At 41.7% G+C, this 16,941-nt stretch overlaps 1 protein-coding gene across 1 annotated transcript in view; it reads left to right on the forward strand.

Moving 5' to 3' along the window:
* SAMD4B (sterile alpha motif domain containing 4B) overlaps nt 1-16,941 on the forward strand; it is a gene marked incomplete in the record, with an annotated part of 1,390,985 nt that overhangs the window by 889,145 nt on the left and 484,899 nt on the right.

The raw sequence follows: 16,941 nt of genomic DNA on the forward strand, positions 1-16,941 counted from the left end.
AGCTTCTCCTAAGCCAGTCGCCGGTTCGCCGGTACTCAGTGAGGTGCTTTCGCAGCCCCTGATATCCGCTACTTTAGAGTCGCAGGCCCCTACCGACACCCATGTGGGGTCCAGCATGCCGCGAGATACTCAAAGTATTGGACCCACTGATGTATCTCCCTTGGATGGGTCTGGAGCCACTGAGCAGTCACCGGCTTCTGAGGGTGTATTCAGGCCTCAACATTTTTATATCAAACCGATGACAGCTGCAAAACCAAAGACAAAAGCAACTTCTAAGATTAAAAAAACGACGCATGAGCCACGTGCACAGGCCTCTATGCCTAAAAACAGATGATCAAAATGGCTGAAGACCTTATTACCTTGATCAGTGGTTCCCATCCCCCTCCAGATAAGAGGCCTAGGCAAGACACAGATTATAAATCTTCAGATCAGGTTTCTATTTCTTCTGATCAGGAATTATCTATTCCTCCCTATGAGGATTCTGATGCAGAGGAGTCTATACCATCTGCATCACCTCCTGAGGATTATTCATTTGGAGAAACCTTGCATACTTTGAGGGAGCATTTTCACTGGGAGAGTCAAGATTTCTCAGAATCAAAAAAGAAGCACAGGGATTTCCTTCTCCCTCAGCACAGGTCTTTAGCCATACCCCCTGTTTTAGATATTGTGGATGATGTGTTTTCGGAGTCGGGCTTGACACCTGACTCCTTACCTCTGGCTCCCAGCAAGCCTGACAGATACTACAGGGTCCCTGACTCGCACAAATTTTTATTTAGAAACCCTGCTGCTGATCCTGAAACTATTTCACAGGGTCCAAAGGGAGTTAAGGCCTCAACAGCAAAAAATCCTACCCCCTCTGACATAGATTCAAGGGCACTGGATAGATGGGGAAAAAAGGTTTATACATCTGCAACCTTGGCAATTAGAGCGTTAAACTGCCAGTTTCATATGCTCAAGTATCAACAACATGTTATGGGATTGCTGAAACAGAAAATTATGTTGATTTCTGAATGTGCAGAAAATAAAGAATTGCAGGAATTATTGCATGCAGCTGAACAGGTTGGAAAGCATACTTTGCAGTGTGGTTTTGATTCTTTAGACGCCTACTGCAGGGCCTCAGTTACTGGATCTGTGATTAGGAGGCATGCCTGGTTAAAGGAACAAAATTTGCTTGATCATGTTAAAGCTAAATTACTAGATGCACCTTTACAGTATGATACTCTGTTTGGTACTAAGGCAGAAGAGGTTCTAAAGAAAATGGAAGACAAAGCTAAATCTATGCAAACTGTTAAAGACTTCTTACAAGTGCAGCCACCAAGATTCAGTAGACACTGACCTACAAAAAATTAGTCCTTTCCTGTGTCAGACCGAGCTCAAAGGGGCAAATCCAGATGCCCTAAGGGTTCCAGATACCATGCACAAAATTCATACATGTCAAAGCAATGGGGCATTTCTATTTCCAAATCTGGCGGAGATAAAGCGCAAACCTACAGAAAACAGTCCCAATGACTTCCCTCGGCCTTCACCAAGCACTTATCTTTTCGCAGCACCCTTAGGGAGAAAATTAGCACTTTTATCCCAAAATTGGCAGTTAATAACCCAGGACAAGTAGGTACTAAACATAGTATCACAGGGATACAGATTCCATTTCCATACTCTGTCAATGGCAAACGGTTGGCCAGATCTGCCAAAAAATCAATGGGCAGAGGCACAGAAACAGGTTATGTCCCTCATGGATATGGGGGCCATTCAGCCAGTACCAGAACAGGAAAAAGGACAAGGTTTTTACTCAAGACTGTTCTTGCTACCCAGAAAGGACAAGGCCTGGCGACCAATACTGGATTTATTGATTTTGAACACATACCTGGACATTCCAAAATTCAAAATGCTGACTTTACAGCAACTTCTGCCCATGCTGGGCAAGAATGCTTGGCTGGTGACATTCGACCTAAAAGAGGCATACCTGCATGTCCCAATAAGGCAATCGTGCAGAAGACACCTCAGATTCAAGGCTGGCTTAATGCATTACCAATTCTCTGCACTGCCCTTTGGCTTATCTACTGCGCCCAGGGTCTTTACAAAGTGCCTGGCACCAGTAATTGCATTTTGCAGACAAAAGTATTCAACTATATCCTTATTTGGAAGACTGTCTCATTCAAACAGAGAACAAGGACATTCTTCTTCAACACTTGGCGTTTGTGAAAAGGCTTCTAGCATGCCTAGGGTAGACAATAAACGAAAAGAAATCACAACTGGTACTCTCTCAAAAGATAACATTCCTGGGTGCAAGCTTGAATACAACTGCCCAGATGGCTTACCTCACGCCGGACACACAAAGGCAACTGACTACTTACTTCAAACTGATGGCAACAAAAACCCAGTTATCTGCAAGACAAATTCTGCAGGCCTTGGGCTTCATGGCATCCTGCATCCTACTGATTCCATATGCAAGACTGCATACGAGGAAACTTCAGTGGTACCTAAAAAGTTTATGGAGTCAACATTGTCACAGTCTGGAAACAATGATTCCTCTTATTCCCTGCCTACAACAGGAGTTTCTGTGGTGGGCAAAGGCATGTCACCAAAACATGGGACGGACCTTCACTCTACCCCCTGCCAGCCAAACCTTAACAACAGATGCATCAGATTATGCCTGGGTGGGCCCACATGGCGGGAAGATGCATTCAGGGCATATGGACCCCAAAACAAATGCATCTACATATCAACCAGAAAGAGATGCTTGCTGTTCAAAATGCCCTGACAGCCTTCAAGGACTTACTTCATCCAGACAACTACTGATAAAGACGGACAACACCATGGTCATGTGGTATATAAACAAGCAGGGGGGCACACACTCATACCCTCTCAAATACATCTTCAAGCTCAATTCCTGCCAGGAAAGCAAAATACTCTGGCAGACGGTTTAAGCAGAAACCTTATGGATCCTCACAAGTGGAAACTAAATCCACAAGTCTTCAGCATGATAACAAAGAAATGGGGGAGCCCAGACATAGATTTATTTGTCTCCCCTCAAAATTATCAATTGAAAAGATTCTGCACAAGGACTTATCACAGAGAAGCATGACAAGTGGACACCCTATCCTTCAGTTTACACCTTTCCTACACTGCTTCTTCTCCCCAAGGTCCTCCTAAAAGTCAGACAAGAGAAACCAAAGATGATACTAATTCCCCCGGACTGGCCCCGCCAATGCCGGTACCCAATCCTAAGGAACTTGTCTCAATACCCAGCTTGGACCTTACCTCAAAGACCTCAACTACTGTCCCAGCAAAACAATCAGATCCTGCACAATCAACTCCAGACACTGAACCTTGCAGCATGACTGATCATGTAGTTATACAAACAACACCTCTCAGTAAAGCTGTGATGTATGTCATTTTGGAAACCAGAAGGCCTAGTACTAGAAAATCTTATGCTGATAAATGGAAGAGATTCTCTGCTTGGAATCAAGTACAAGGAACTGATACAGCAGAATCAAATATTCAAGGGGTTGGGAGGGTGGCCTAATGGTTAAGGTGTTTGCCTTACAAATGCAAGGTGCAGGGTTTGAGTCTCACAAGGGATAATTGGCTAAGCTTAAAATGGCTTGCAAGGGCAGTTGGCTTTGTACTAATCTATGAACCTATTCCTCAGATATTACAATACTTGACTGAGATGCTTGACAAAGGCCTATCTTTCTCATCAATTAAAGTCCATGCCTTTGCCATTTCGGCTCATTACAATACAGAGCCACCAATCTTTTCTCATCCTTTACTAAAGCAGTATCTTAGAGGAGCCAAAAATTTAAGGCCTCCTAGAAGATCACCAATACCTGCATGGGACCTCAATTATGTGTTGGAAAAGCTCACCCTGCCTCCATTTGAACCAGCTGCTACTGCTGATATAAATTTTTTATCATGGAAAACAGCTCTGCTACTAGCAACTACTTCAGCAAGAAGAGTCTCAGAGCTACAGGCCCTCATGGCTGTGGAGCCTTTTATCATATTTTACCCAGGCAGGGTGTCTCTGAGGACAAATCCAACATTTATGCCTAAGGTGGTTTCCAGTGTGGCTCTTAACCAAACTATTCATCTGCCAACCTTTTATTCAAATCTGCAGAACAAGGGGGAGAGAATTCTGCATTCCTTGGACGTACATAGACAGCTAAGATTCTACTTGAGCAAGACTAAAGCTCTAAGAAAAAACGAGCAATTACTAGTGACATATGCTGCAGGATCAGAAGGAAAGGCTATTTCAAAGCAGACCATTTCAAAGTGGATAAGCCACTGCATTCGTTTCTGCTACTTGCACCATGGTAAACCTGTGCCCAAGGGCATTAGGTCTCATTCTACCAGAGCTGCAGTTACTTCAGCAGCCTTTCTCAGAGGAGTACCAACCAAAGACATTCTAGAGGCTGCTACTTGGAGTTCTGTTCACACTTTTGCAAAGCATTATCATTTGCCTCTTTACTCTAAGTCCAGGGCAGGCTTTGCCACTGCAGTTATGCAGGGCCTTATAGCCGCACCTAATGCTGTTTATCTCCATCCTCCCAACCATAGCTTTGGGATTCTACCCAAATGTAATGACTGCAACAGTGAAACACGAAGAACATAGTGCAGTTGTGAACACTTACCATAAATGTAGATGTTCGAGTGTATTCACTGTTGCAGTCCAGGTTACCCACCCCCTTTCATTCTGGAGTTTATCTTTCCTTCTCTATCTTCTACAACCTATGTAGTGTATTTGCTTGTAGATGAAGGTAAAATTTATATTGATGCATGTATATATATATTTTTGCTACCTTTTTGGGGGCACCTGACATCTGGGGCAATAAAAAGTAAAGAAAATGGTGTTGGCTGCTTGTTTTATACCCTTGACGACCTGACATCATGGAAGAGGAGACAGCAACCAACGCAGGACCCAAGACTTTGGAATTCAGGCCGACTGAGGGCAACCTGCCAGCAGATTTACCCAAATGTAATGACTGCAACAGTGAATACACTCGAACATCTACATTTATGGTAAGTGTACACAACTGTACTTTGTGACTTCACAGCATGGGTGGGTTATTAGGATGCTATGTGTGATGTCCGTTTGAGAAGAGAAATGGCCAGAAGCTACCTTTACTCAGTGGCCTTGATGACATCAGTGAATTGGAGACTGCAGCAAGGGCGGGGAAAAAGTTTTTTGAAAGTGAAACCATCACAGTACAATAAGGTACTGTTTTAGTGGAGAGAAACAGTCAAATTAAAATATTTGCTGTATTGTTTAGTCATAGCAGGAACAGTAAATAGGGAGTAAAAAAGACAGGGAAATTGAGCATTTAATAATAGAATCCCATTGTTGTCCTTTAAGGAAAGAAAGCTTTAGTTTGAAAGGAAATCCTCCTTAGCATTTCAACATAAACAGCACAAAAGAAAGTAGTTGTCTACAACTGTAGTTCATTTGGAAAGGACAGCTACAACTGGAATTCTTAAGCTGTTGCTGTACTCCTTTTACCCCTTTCCCAGTGTCACTAGCAGGAAAGTTCTTTGGTCATCTGCCTGGCAGTAGATTAGTACAGACATATAGCTATTACATACATTTCAGTAAGGTTATGCATTAGAATTTATTCAGGAGGCAGAAGGGTAAGTTGCTGCATTCACTCCCCCTCAAGTAAATCTAGCCCTTCAAATGATGGTTCAGTCCATACCTCTCAACCTGGAATCATCAAAAATCTGGACAAGGCCCGTGAAAAATAGGTACAAATCTGTATGCTGATTAACATAAAATTTGCATACACAATTACATAAGCTCGCCCACTCCAATGAATTGTGGGATAACAACTTTCAAACGCAAACTGAAAAACAGACAACTAAAATATGGCACCAGAGTCTCCTGCAGCCATTCCAGTGTCCCATTACCTGGCTATTTCACCCCAATTACCATAAACACTAATGTGTGCATACTGCTTACTTCTACAAATATCTGCTAAACAAAGCAATACTGTCTCACAATGAAAATAGACTTGGCATTAAAACTTCTCTGCCCTTGAAACTCACATTCATTAAAACAGCATTGAAACCCACACCACATCCAAAGAAAATGCATCAGGCCAGTGGTGGATAAAGATTACCTTTGGGCTGTTTTCAAATCATAGGTCCCTTGCACACAAAACAAGAAACATACATGCATTCTTTGATACACCTTCCAGACTTTATTAAATTATATTCCTTGTATAATACAGCACACTTGTTAGACTTGAGTTAGAGCACATTTTAAATTTATAGTTTGAACATTTTTCCACAAAACTGCCCAGTTAAGAACATTTCCATCATAAAAGTGTAAATATATAAATAGAACGACAGTAGTGTAAGCCATTGGCATCTTGCCATTATTGGGGGGGGGGGGCAAAAGGGCAAAAACCAGAGACACATTTTAATCATTGTTTGTATAATGTTGGAAAGTTGCTAGAATAAAACATGCTGCCACCATGCATTTCACTGTCAAGACTGACCCAGGACCCTGTGCACTACAGTCAGAACATACCCCTATGCCATATCATCAGCTTCTTGAAAGACAGTTAGACTGAAACTTAAATGGCTATCATTTAGTGAATCCAATTCTCACTTCTCAACATAGCTGTCAACCTCTTAGCACAAAATACCCAGACAAAGCCAATAATGGGTGAATACAGAACAGAATTCAATTGTCATTTCTCACCATAGCTGTCAACGTCTTAGCACAAAAAACCCAGACAAAGCCAATAATGGGGAATACAGAGTCCAAATAAGGACAGGTTTCAAATACTTAACTAATCTTATAAACTTTGAAATTTGCTAGAATAAAAGGTTTTGTGTTACCATTTATTTTCTGAAGAATATGAAGTCTAAAATTCAAATGCCCATCATTATTTAGTGAATTCATTCAGTGCTTTGCAACAAAAATCCTTAAAACCACAGATTTAATGAGGAGCAGAGCAAAAATATGAGAAATAAATTCACAAGTTATGTATGTACTGTGCATTATTTGCCTGCTTGGCATGTGGTAACATACCAGTTCTGCTGCTGCCTTACTAGTGTTGTCATCACATATATAGTTGCTCCTAATGGTTTTCAATCCCCTATCTCTATGCAGTGCACACAGAAATGTCTGTTTTTCATCGGTTTTAAAACGTTCTTTTATGTTAAACAGCCACATGAAATGAATTATAAGCAGGCTTCTTTATGCCACAGCTATGACTGTAGTGATTTTAATTTATTCCTAAAAAAAAAAGTCTGATACGATTGAATTACATGTGAGTTTAGCCGCCCAACACACACACACACACCTGGCTGTGAGAACATTGGCAGATAATTGTCAAAGTGATACCCTAACACCATGAGCAAAAAAAATGGGAAAAAACAGGTTGGGGATGGATGGATATTGTCACACTATTATGCCTTTTATTTATACTACTGCAAGGATTTGTTGCTACTGCATTTACTAGATATACTCTTCCATAAGAAGTCATGTCTATCATGTGTGCAGGTCTTCAAGTAACCCATTTTAGTGGTCCCATCAGAGAAATTGCAAATATAGCCTGCTACTTTACCTACAGTAGCCTCAAGTTCTGTCTTAAAAAAAAGTTACCATAGATAAAAGCGACCATATGACTTTAGTTTCTTTTTACTTAATAATCCTGCCCCAGTAAGACTTACTGAACTATTAAAAGCACACAAAAAAAGTAGGAATCTTAAAAATAACAGCATCAGAAATATAGAACAAATAACCCATTACACATTTATGGCAAAGAAAATGCTGGGATGAAAACTATTTGCCCCTGCCGTAACCATCACAGAGAAAATTTGTATAGAGGAAACCAGTGCTACATCGCTTTTTTGTCCCTTATCCATCCACATTTGCAAGTCACTTCTGTTTCCTTTTGTGACCCTATGAGCAACTGCAACCATCCACAAACCTTTCTTCTATATCACACACCCACACTACCTTTAGGCAGCTGCAGATATCGTCCTGGCTCAAAATAGCTCCATAATGAACTGCTCGGACCCAACGGCAGCATCTTACATAAACTCCAGATCCCAACGGCAGTATTTAAACAGTCCCAGTCTCTTATGAACTCCGGATGGTAGTATTCAAACAGTCCCAGTTTCTTAAACGAATCCATAACGAATACGAACTCCAGACCCAATGGCAGTATTCACAACAGTTGATAATGAGTCCCAGTATTCAAACAGACGCGCGTATGTCTGCACGTCCCTTGAAGCTTAATTCCGACAGGCTGATGGAGCTGACGTCATCGCGCACATGATGACGTCAGCTCCAAAAGCGCGGAAATTAAAAAGTGTTAAAAATAGATGAAAAAAATCGGAAATGAAGGGGTGCCACTCGGGAATCGTGGCACCCCATTATTGGGACCCCAAAACACGGTAAAAACCGAGTAATTCGGGATGGTTGAGAGGAATGGTTCAGTTGATATCACTCAAAACCATACAAAAGCTCCTTATATTCATTAAGGTCAAGAGTTTTTCTGTCTGAGCTGAACAGTTACATCTGAAAACTTCCTTCTTAGAAAGATAGAAAAAAAACGTTTCAACACCGACTTTGAATGCAGCAATGCACATTGATCCAGTCCAGACCTTACTTCATACTTCACAGTGAAAGACTGTTGCTGATGGTGACTGTGTCTTCCACTCAGAGTAGTTTCACCAGTGTCTCTGGCTTAGTCTCTTCAACTTCTAGCTTTTATTCAAACGTGCTGGTATGCTGTAGATCACTTTTTACTTGCTGGATGTCTAGAGCTAACCAGGATACTGTTCATGAATGATTTTAAAAACACCAGCCAGTTATTTCGGCTTTTCAGGGCTACAAAAAGACCACCTGCAAAGGCAGTAAACACAGTCTTTTTAAATGGTTAGTCCACTGTATTGAATTCTGTTCTAACAATTTGGTTAGTCCACTGTATTGAATTTTGTGCTGACAGTTACAGTAAATATCTGCTGTACACAATAAGAGCTTATTCCACTAGTTGCAATATCTGCAGCACATTTCAGAAATGTTTCTACAGAAGACATTTTAGAAGATGCCACATGGTTTATTGCTCACACCTTCTTAGAGAATGGGTGACCTGTCCATATCCATCCTAGCTGGAGAACGAATATTGTCCACCAGGGAGTTGATGTACAGGTAATACCCGCTGAAAAATGAAGACCTCTGCTTCATGGCAGCGTATTAAGTGGTGCTGTAAAAAAGCTAAAGACCACCATTATTTTATATTTGCTAAATAGCACTTTGCTGTTTAATGAGCTTAAAATGAAATTAAAAATCAATATTTTAAAGGAAAGAAAATCCTGTGCATTTGTATATGCCTACATTTCTGCAGTTGTCTGCATGTGTCTGCTCACGTGCATGTGAGAGATGCAGACAGTGAGTGACAGATTTAGCATGGACTGCAACATGCTGTCTGTAAGGAACATTAAGAAAAGAAGTAGACTTTTAAGTCTGTCATATTTGAATGACTTTAATCCTTTGTGTGTGAGAGAGAGATGGAAAAAGAGTGAATGAGCGAAAGAAGGACAGAAATGGCAGTTCATTAACTTTGGATGTGTTAAACTTTTATGTGTAGCATTACTTACTGACTTTAATCTTCATTTTTCCGGAGATAATTTGTTAAAGCAGCTCTATCTTGTAGTGCAAAGTCAAGGATTGTAAATGGGGGGGAGAGGGGGGCAGAGTTGCAATGCCTTGTATATTTATTTTTTACATGACACATCTGACTGTGTTCACTAATCAAGTACTTAATGTTGCTGTGTGTGTGGACATTAAATATTTAAATTACTATATTTTGGATGTAAAATACTTCCACCAAAAATAATTATATGTACAACAATTCTGAAACATTAGATGGAGGAAATATTTCACATCAAATATTAAAAATATTTATATATAGTAATACAAAACTGCAAAACAATTTAACATCGTCCATTCTCGGTAGCTCAGTCATGTCCAAACTTGTCCACTGGCTGGACTTTGCATTTGAACTGTTGTACTGTATACAAGCAATAATGCCCAAAAGGGTGTGTTTTATGTATAGATACGCCCTTCCGGGGGTGCAGAAGCCCTCCGCCTGCAGTGTCAGGCCTCAGAACACTCCTGAACATGCATTATTTACACAGTGCCAATCACCCTATTGGCATTATTGCTTGCAGGCAGTACAGCAATTTAATTGCACAGACCAACCACTGGGCAGGTTTGGACATTCATGTGCTAAAGGTAATCCTGCAGTTGCCCACCTCCCCTGAATATGATATAACTCTTTGGGAATCTGATTTGCTGTTAAGTAACCCTCCCCTGTAGAAGAGTTGTAAGAATGCTTAATACAGCTGTAGTCTGTTGAGAGTTCACTATAACAGTAACTGTACACTGCTCCCTGGTTTTCTAGAACTAATTATTTTATTTTTGCAATAATTAGTTGTTTGAAAGCAGGAGCTTACTGAAGTAATATATCCATGTGAGCACCCAGTGAGGCATAAAAAAATGAATGCTTCTGGTAGCTGTGTTTTTTGTATGGGTGGCTCACTTGCCAAATACGGTTCAGTGACATGTTGGCACCAGACCACTTTTGATCTCCATAAGTACCTAGGTGCATCTGGGAGAAATGTCTTCCTGGGAAAGAAGACACATGCAGTGGGTAAACTCATGTAGTATGGTCTACTGTTACAGTGACCTTTCCTCCATTATCTTCTGTTTCAGCAAGTTTTCTGAAATACAACTGTGGTTTATGAAGTACTTTCACACAGTTGTTCTTTGCCGCACAGTCACTCATGGTTTCAGCTTGGAGCTTGTAGATCTCCTTAGAAAGAGCTGTGTCCTGTAACCAAACTGTCTGTGCAGAGCTCTTGGAACAGACCTAGACCTTGTCCTCAAAGGGCTTTAAAAGACTTTGTCTCATTTGGAACAATGCCTGATTTACTCCTATTTTTTTTTATTATTCCTACAGAGGGCAGGAGACTTTCATACTGACTTAAATCATAGACGTTTTGCAGAGCATGGATTTTGGATAACAGTTTTCCATGCTTCTGCGAGGTGCTTGGATTGTGTCCTTAGACGTTGCAAATGGTTACTGACAAATGTGTGTCTGAGGTCCATACAAGAGGTTCCTTGATGGAGCTTGCAGAAAGACCTTGTATTTAGATTTCTCGATGACTGGCTGCTGGTGACTCTGTTGAGGGGACCCTCTTAGTAACATCCCCATATTTAGTCTTTTACTGGGATGTGGTGTCTATTAGAGCCAGTATCTTGATTCTTCCTAATGTAGGTTCAGAATTGTCCTGAAACCAGTCTATTTCCTTATTTCCATACTAGGGGATAAAACCTTTCACTCCCTAGATGCATGTATGCTGAATTCAGATTATATCCAAAATGTGTTCTTGAGTTCAGGAAAGTGAAACGTGTAATCTGATGATGTCAGTTTTCATTCTGTCCTCAACTATAACTGATGGGTTGGGATCCGACTCGGCTGTTGCTAAAGCTCTTGGTAACGAAAAATTCTCAAGATTCACCCTTACCCATAATGCACCAACCCCAGTTACCTCAGATCTCATTTGCCACTTCAAGCAAAAGACATGGTCTTTCATCTCTCTTGAGCGCTGTTGAGATAAGTGTTGTATAATTCTATTTTTTCTTCAAAAACTTTTTATATTACTATCCCTTACCTTCATCTATAAATTTTCTGTTTCTTCCATTGTACAATTTTATCTGTACCTCTTAGATACTATTGTTAGTATTTCCCTTCCCCCTATGATGCTGTTTTTCTCTTTTCGCTTATTTCCCTGTTTAGAAATAAATAAAAGCTTTCCTTTTCTGTCTTAGGATGTCATTAATGGCAGATAAACCAGCAGGTTTTAAAAGTATGGGCACAAGCTGTCAATTTCTGATGCCCAGACACTTTGTGTCTACTGTTTGGGTCCCCTCCATTTACAAGATGAGTGCTCAGTTTGTCATAGTTTTAATCCTCGTGCATTAGTGGAACGCAAAAAATAAGCTTATCATAAAAGGTCTTTTCTTCCTTCTTTTGGGGAAACTGTATCAAAGTGTTCTTCTTCCTCGAAATCGAAAACTTCTAATGTTAAAAAAAAAATCTTCTCCTAAGCCATCTTCGTCCTCCTCAGCTCAGACTCATCAAGGAAGAGGTCTCATAAGGACCTGGTCTCAACCCCGGATCCAAAAAGGCAAAAGTTCAAGATCCTGCTAAAGAAAAATTATCTGATCCGACACTACCTCATTCAGATCCTGTGAAGTCGAAACTCTTGAATCCAGCATTGTCGGATCCGATGCTATCCGAATCTGACCTTCATACTACCAAATTTCTACCCAGAATAAGATACTCTTTATCACAGCTTCTGGTTCCTGACAGGGTACCTTCTCCGTTCCTAGAAGGACCCAGGTCTCCATCCATATTCTCCACTCGCTCTTCCAAAAGCGTTAGAGAAGAAGATGTGGAGACACTGGTAAAGAAGTTTCTCTTCGCACAAAGTCAGATTAATGTTCCTTTGGCTCTTACCCCTATGGGTCGAGATCCGCAAATCTACTACTCCTCCATTACAAATTTCTCTTCTGACTCCTGTAGCTTCAAAGTGTTTGGATTCGAGTCGTCCAGATCTGTCTTGCTTGGATCCACGGATAAAATTCAACATCATCTCTGAGAACTGTGGTCCCATTCGATTCAGAGAGCTCTCAAAGCTGTAGTCTACCTATCAGATCCAAGATGTTACATTCGACTCTGAGGCTTTTGGAGCCATCTCTGCACCTCGGCGCCTCAGCACTGGATAGCTCAGTTCCGGCTTCCACCTCAGGGGTTTTGCCCTCGGAGCAGGATTGGCCTATGATTCAGAAGCTTGTCTTCTCATATCCAGGAGCCTCTGTGTGTCCGAGCTGCTATGCCTTCAGGGCTGTGAAGCGAGTATTTTCTGCCTGGGCACTTCTAATGGATCCATCACCCTCAGGTCCTAAGTCCTCTGCCTTGATGTCTCAGCGCTCAGAGCTTCACCATCTGCTTCCACAGGGACAGCCAGTACCAAAATCCCAGACTCTCGTCCAGGGAATTGTAATCTCCTCTTCTGATACCTCTCCAGAGCACCCGACTGAGGAGGTCCCGAAGAAGAAAACATGTAAGAAGAAATACTTACACTCCCAGGAGAAGTCCATCACTGAAGACACAGATTTCAATGAAGGCAAAGAGTCCCACGATCACCTCCTGAAGATGTCTCCTTTGGAGACATCTTATAAATCCTTAATCAGAGAGGTGGTTGGACATCCACTGGCCCTAGTTCTAAGGAATCTGTTGTCCTGGAGGCTTTTGGTACTGGACCCTCTACCTCCTGGGTGACTCTGTCTACCAGTGAGCTCATTGACTTGATCTCATGGCTGGCGTGGAGGACCCTGACACCATATAGCCCATTTCTCGCAGACCAGATAGGAAAATGGCACCACCTGCAGATAGACAATTTTGGGGGAAGGGAGTTCCTTTTGATGCCATGGTCATTGCAGCAGCCACCAAGAAGGAACTAGCCAAGGAAAGTTCCAATGTCTATTCCCCCAGCAGGGAGTTGCAGGCGATGGACAGATTTGGGAAACATGTCTATGCTTCAGAGGTGTTCGCCTTGAGATCTCTGAACTATTTGGCACACTTTACTAGACTACAGAGGGATTTGATCCAGGAGTTATCAAATAACCTTATCTGGTGCTGTTTCTGATTAAGTTCAGGCCTCTGTTACTTCTCAGGTGTCAGTCCTACAGTCCATATCCAATTCATCCATGAGGTTGATCTCACGTGTAGCGGAAGGAACCTCAAGGGCAGCGGGTTTAGGCATCTCCATAAGGAGACACACTTGGATGGGCCTCTGAGTTTGTGGAGCCTTTCAAGTGTTCTTTCGTCAATGCTTCTTTTAACATTATTCCTTTATTTGACCCCAAAGTAAAAGACACTCTGTCCAGGTGTGGAAAAGATGTAAAGACCCTGTCTGCCATGGGCATGCTTTTTTCAACTCCTCGAAGAACCTTTTCCAGGAATCAACAAGATGGTCAAAAAATGTGGCTCAAGAAGTCTGTGGGTCCTTTTCAAGACACACATGGAGGAGATTCCTCCCAGAGGCACAGTAGGGAACTCTAGTGGACGAAGATGCCCCCATGACAGAGGTGACCCACAGAACTAGTGTTCCAAAGAATCGTTCTTTGACGAGCCTTACCAGTGCTCCTGAAAGGAGGGCCCAATTGTCCATCACTCGAGACAGTCAGGGGATGAATATCCCTGCACCAAAGAGCCTGGCTAAATATAACAAAAGATACTTGGGTACAGAAGATATTTCCAGAGGCTATATTATAGCTTTTTCCTTTTCTCCCGTAATTTCTAGAAAAATCCCTGATGTGCCACCCAGGCAGAGGTAAGAAGCAGCAATTCAAATGCAAAAGCTGCTAGAAAAAGTCATCCAAAAGGTCCTGCCAAACCAGATGGAATCCAGAACTTAACACAAGGTTCTTTTTAGTGCCAAAGAAAATGGGACTTCAGACCAATCCTGGACCTCTCCAAACTAAACAGGACAGTTTGAAAACCAAGTTTCAGATTGTTGTGGTTCAGACCATTTTCCCCTTTGTTGGCAAGGATGACTAGATGTGCTCTGTAGACCTTCAGGAAGTGTACTATCACATAAAGATGAACAGATGGTCCAGAAGGTACTTAAGCTTCCAGCTGGAAGCCAGTCACTCTCAGTTTAGAGCAGTGCACTTTGAACTCATCACAGTCCCCAAGATGTTCACCAAGTGCATGGCAGTAGTAGCAGCTCACCTGAGACTGCAAGGATTCTAAGTGTTTCCATATCTGGACAACTGTCTCATTACTGTTTTGACCAAGCATCAGTTCATATGTGCAAGAGACTAGGCTCTCCAGACTTGCTCTCTTCTGTGTATAAACATAAACTACGACAAATCTTCATCTGCAGCCGACTCAGAGTTTCGAGTTTATAGGAGCAAACCATTGTTTCCCTTCCATTACTGAGAGATCAGACTATAAGATTGCAAGTCAAAAATATAATCTGCAGCAACTCGATTACAGCCCTTCAGGCTCTGGGATCAAGGGCAGAAACAATAACGTTAGTACCACTTGCCAGGTTTTATATGAGAATTATTCAATCGATGTTACTTGCTCAGTGGTAGATTCTTTATCAGCCTTTGTCTTACAAGATAAGAGTCATTCACAGTTGCAAGAGAGATCTAAAATGGTGGATTCATTCAGGTCGTCCATTCATTTATCCTCAGCCCAAGGCCATAGTGACCATGCACACTTCCCAATTATGGTGGGGGAAAGACAGTCCAAGGCACCTGGTCCCCCGAGGAGGCCAGTTTGCACATCAGTGTTCTAGAGATGAGAGCAGTGCTGTTAGCATTGAAAGCATTTCATAATGTTATCCCTTTGGGGAAAATTCCAGTACAGTTGGACAACATGTCTGTCGTCTGGTACATCAACAAACAGGGAGAAACCAAATCCTACCCATTGTGTCAAGAAGCTCTGAGTGTGGCAGTGGGCGCTCTCTTCCAACCACTTTCTTTTAGCAGTGCACATTCTGGGGAAGTCCAGCAGCTACTTTGCTCAAATCCTCCCACAAAGGGAATCCCCGAGGGACTCTACTTTACAGTTGCCCTCCCAAATCTCCCTTTTCCGCATATCCTCCCAGTCCATTAATTCCCAAATTTCTTCAGAAAGCTGCAAGGTTGAAGAACAAAGTCACCCTCATTTCCCCCTCATTAGCCTCAACAAATTTGGTTTCCCTTACTTTGGCCTCATCTGATTCAGCCACCTTGGTTTCTGGATCCAACTCCGGACCTTCTGTCTCACCCAACAGGCATGATACATCCAGACATAGTGAATCTCAGGCTCGCCGCCTGGTTCTTCCAAATCCATTAGTAACCAGACAAGCTATGCTGTCTTCTCCTGTCTGTTATATTCTTTTGTCCTCCCATAGACCTTCCAGCTGAAAACTATACTCCAGCAAATAGAAGAGATTTGTTTTTGGACTCAAAGAAATAATAGTAAACCTTTCTCAGCCCCCATTCAATACATTGTGGCATTTCTAGCACATCTTTTTGAAGAGGGGGGCTAGTTATTCTACTGTTAAAGTGCAAGTAGCAGCGATTTCAAATTTTCATACTGGAATAGATCGTTCTTCTCTAGCATCCCATAAGTTGAGCAAAGCATTTCTGAAAGGCACTCTACTCTTAAGGCCAGCTTTTAAAGATCCTACCCCTCCTTGGGACCTAAACCTTGTGCTGCAGTCTCTTATACAATCCCTCTTTGAACCCTCAGCTGCATGCAAACTCAAATATCTTTCAAGGAGGACAATTTTCTTATAGCAATTACCTTGGTCAGAAGAATTTCTGAGATGCAGGCATTGTGCTCAAAACCTCTGTACTTGATTTTTCATAAAGACAGTTACCTTACATATGAACCCATTATTTCTTCCAAAGATGGTGCCAGAATTCAGTATAAATCAATCAATTAATTTGCTGTTATTCATTCCCAAATTTTCTAACAAAGGTGAATAAGTATTACATTTATTGCATGTTCATAGACAGTTATGTTTTTATTTACATAGGACTAAAAACATCAGGAAGTCTGATCAGTTGTTTGTTTCATATGCAGAACCAACATTGGGTAAACCAGTTAACAAAGTTACGCTGTATAGATGGATAACAAATTGCATTTCCTTTGTGTATAACAAATTAGGCTTTGCTGTGACAAAACCTGTTCGAGCACACTCCACCAGATCCATGGCACCTTCCTCAGTTTTTCAGTACAGTGTATCCATGGAAGACATTTATGCAGCAGTTACTTGGGCTGCTCCCCATACCTTTATTACTTATAATAAATTCGATCTGGTCTCCAGAGGAAGGGCATCTTTTATTTCTGTGGT

Source organism: Protopterus annectens, chromosome 1.part0 (assembly GCF_019279795.1).
Source record: "Protopterus annectens isolate FY-2018-M chromosome 1.part0, PAN1.0, whole genome shotgun sequence".
NCBI lineage: Eukaryota > Metazoa > Chordata > Ceratodontiformes > Protopteridae > Protopterus > Protopterus annectens.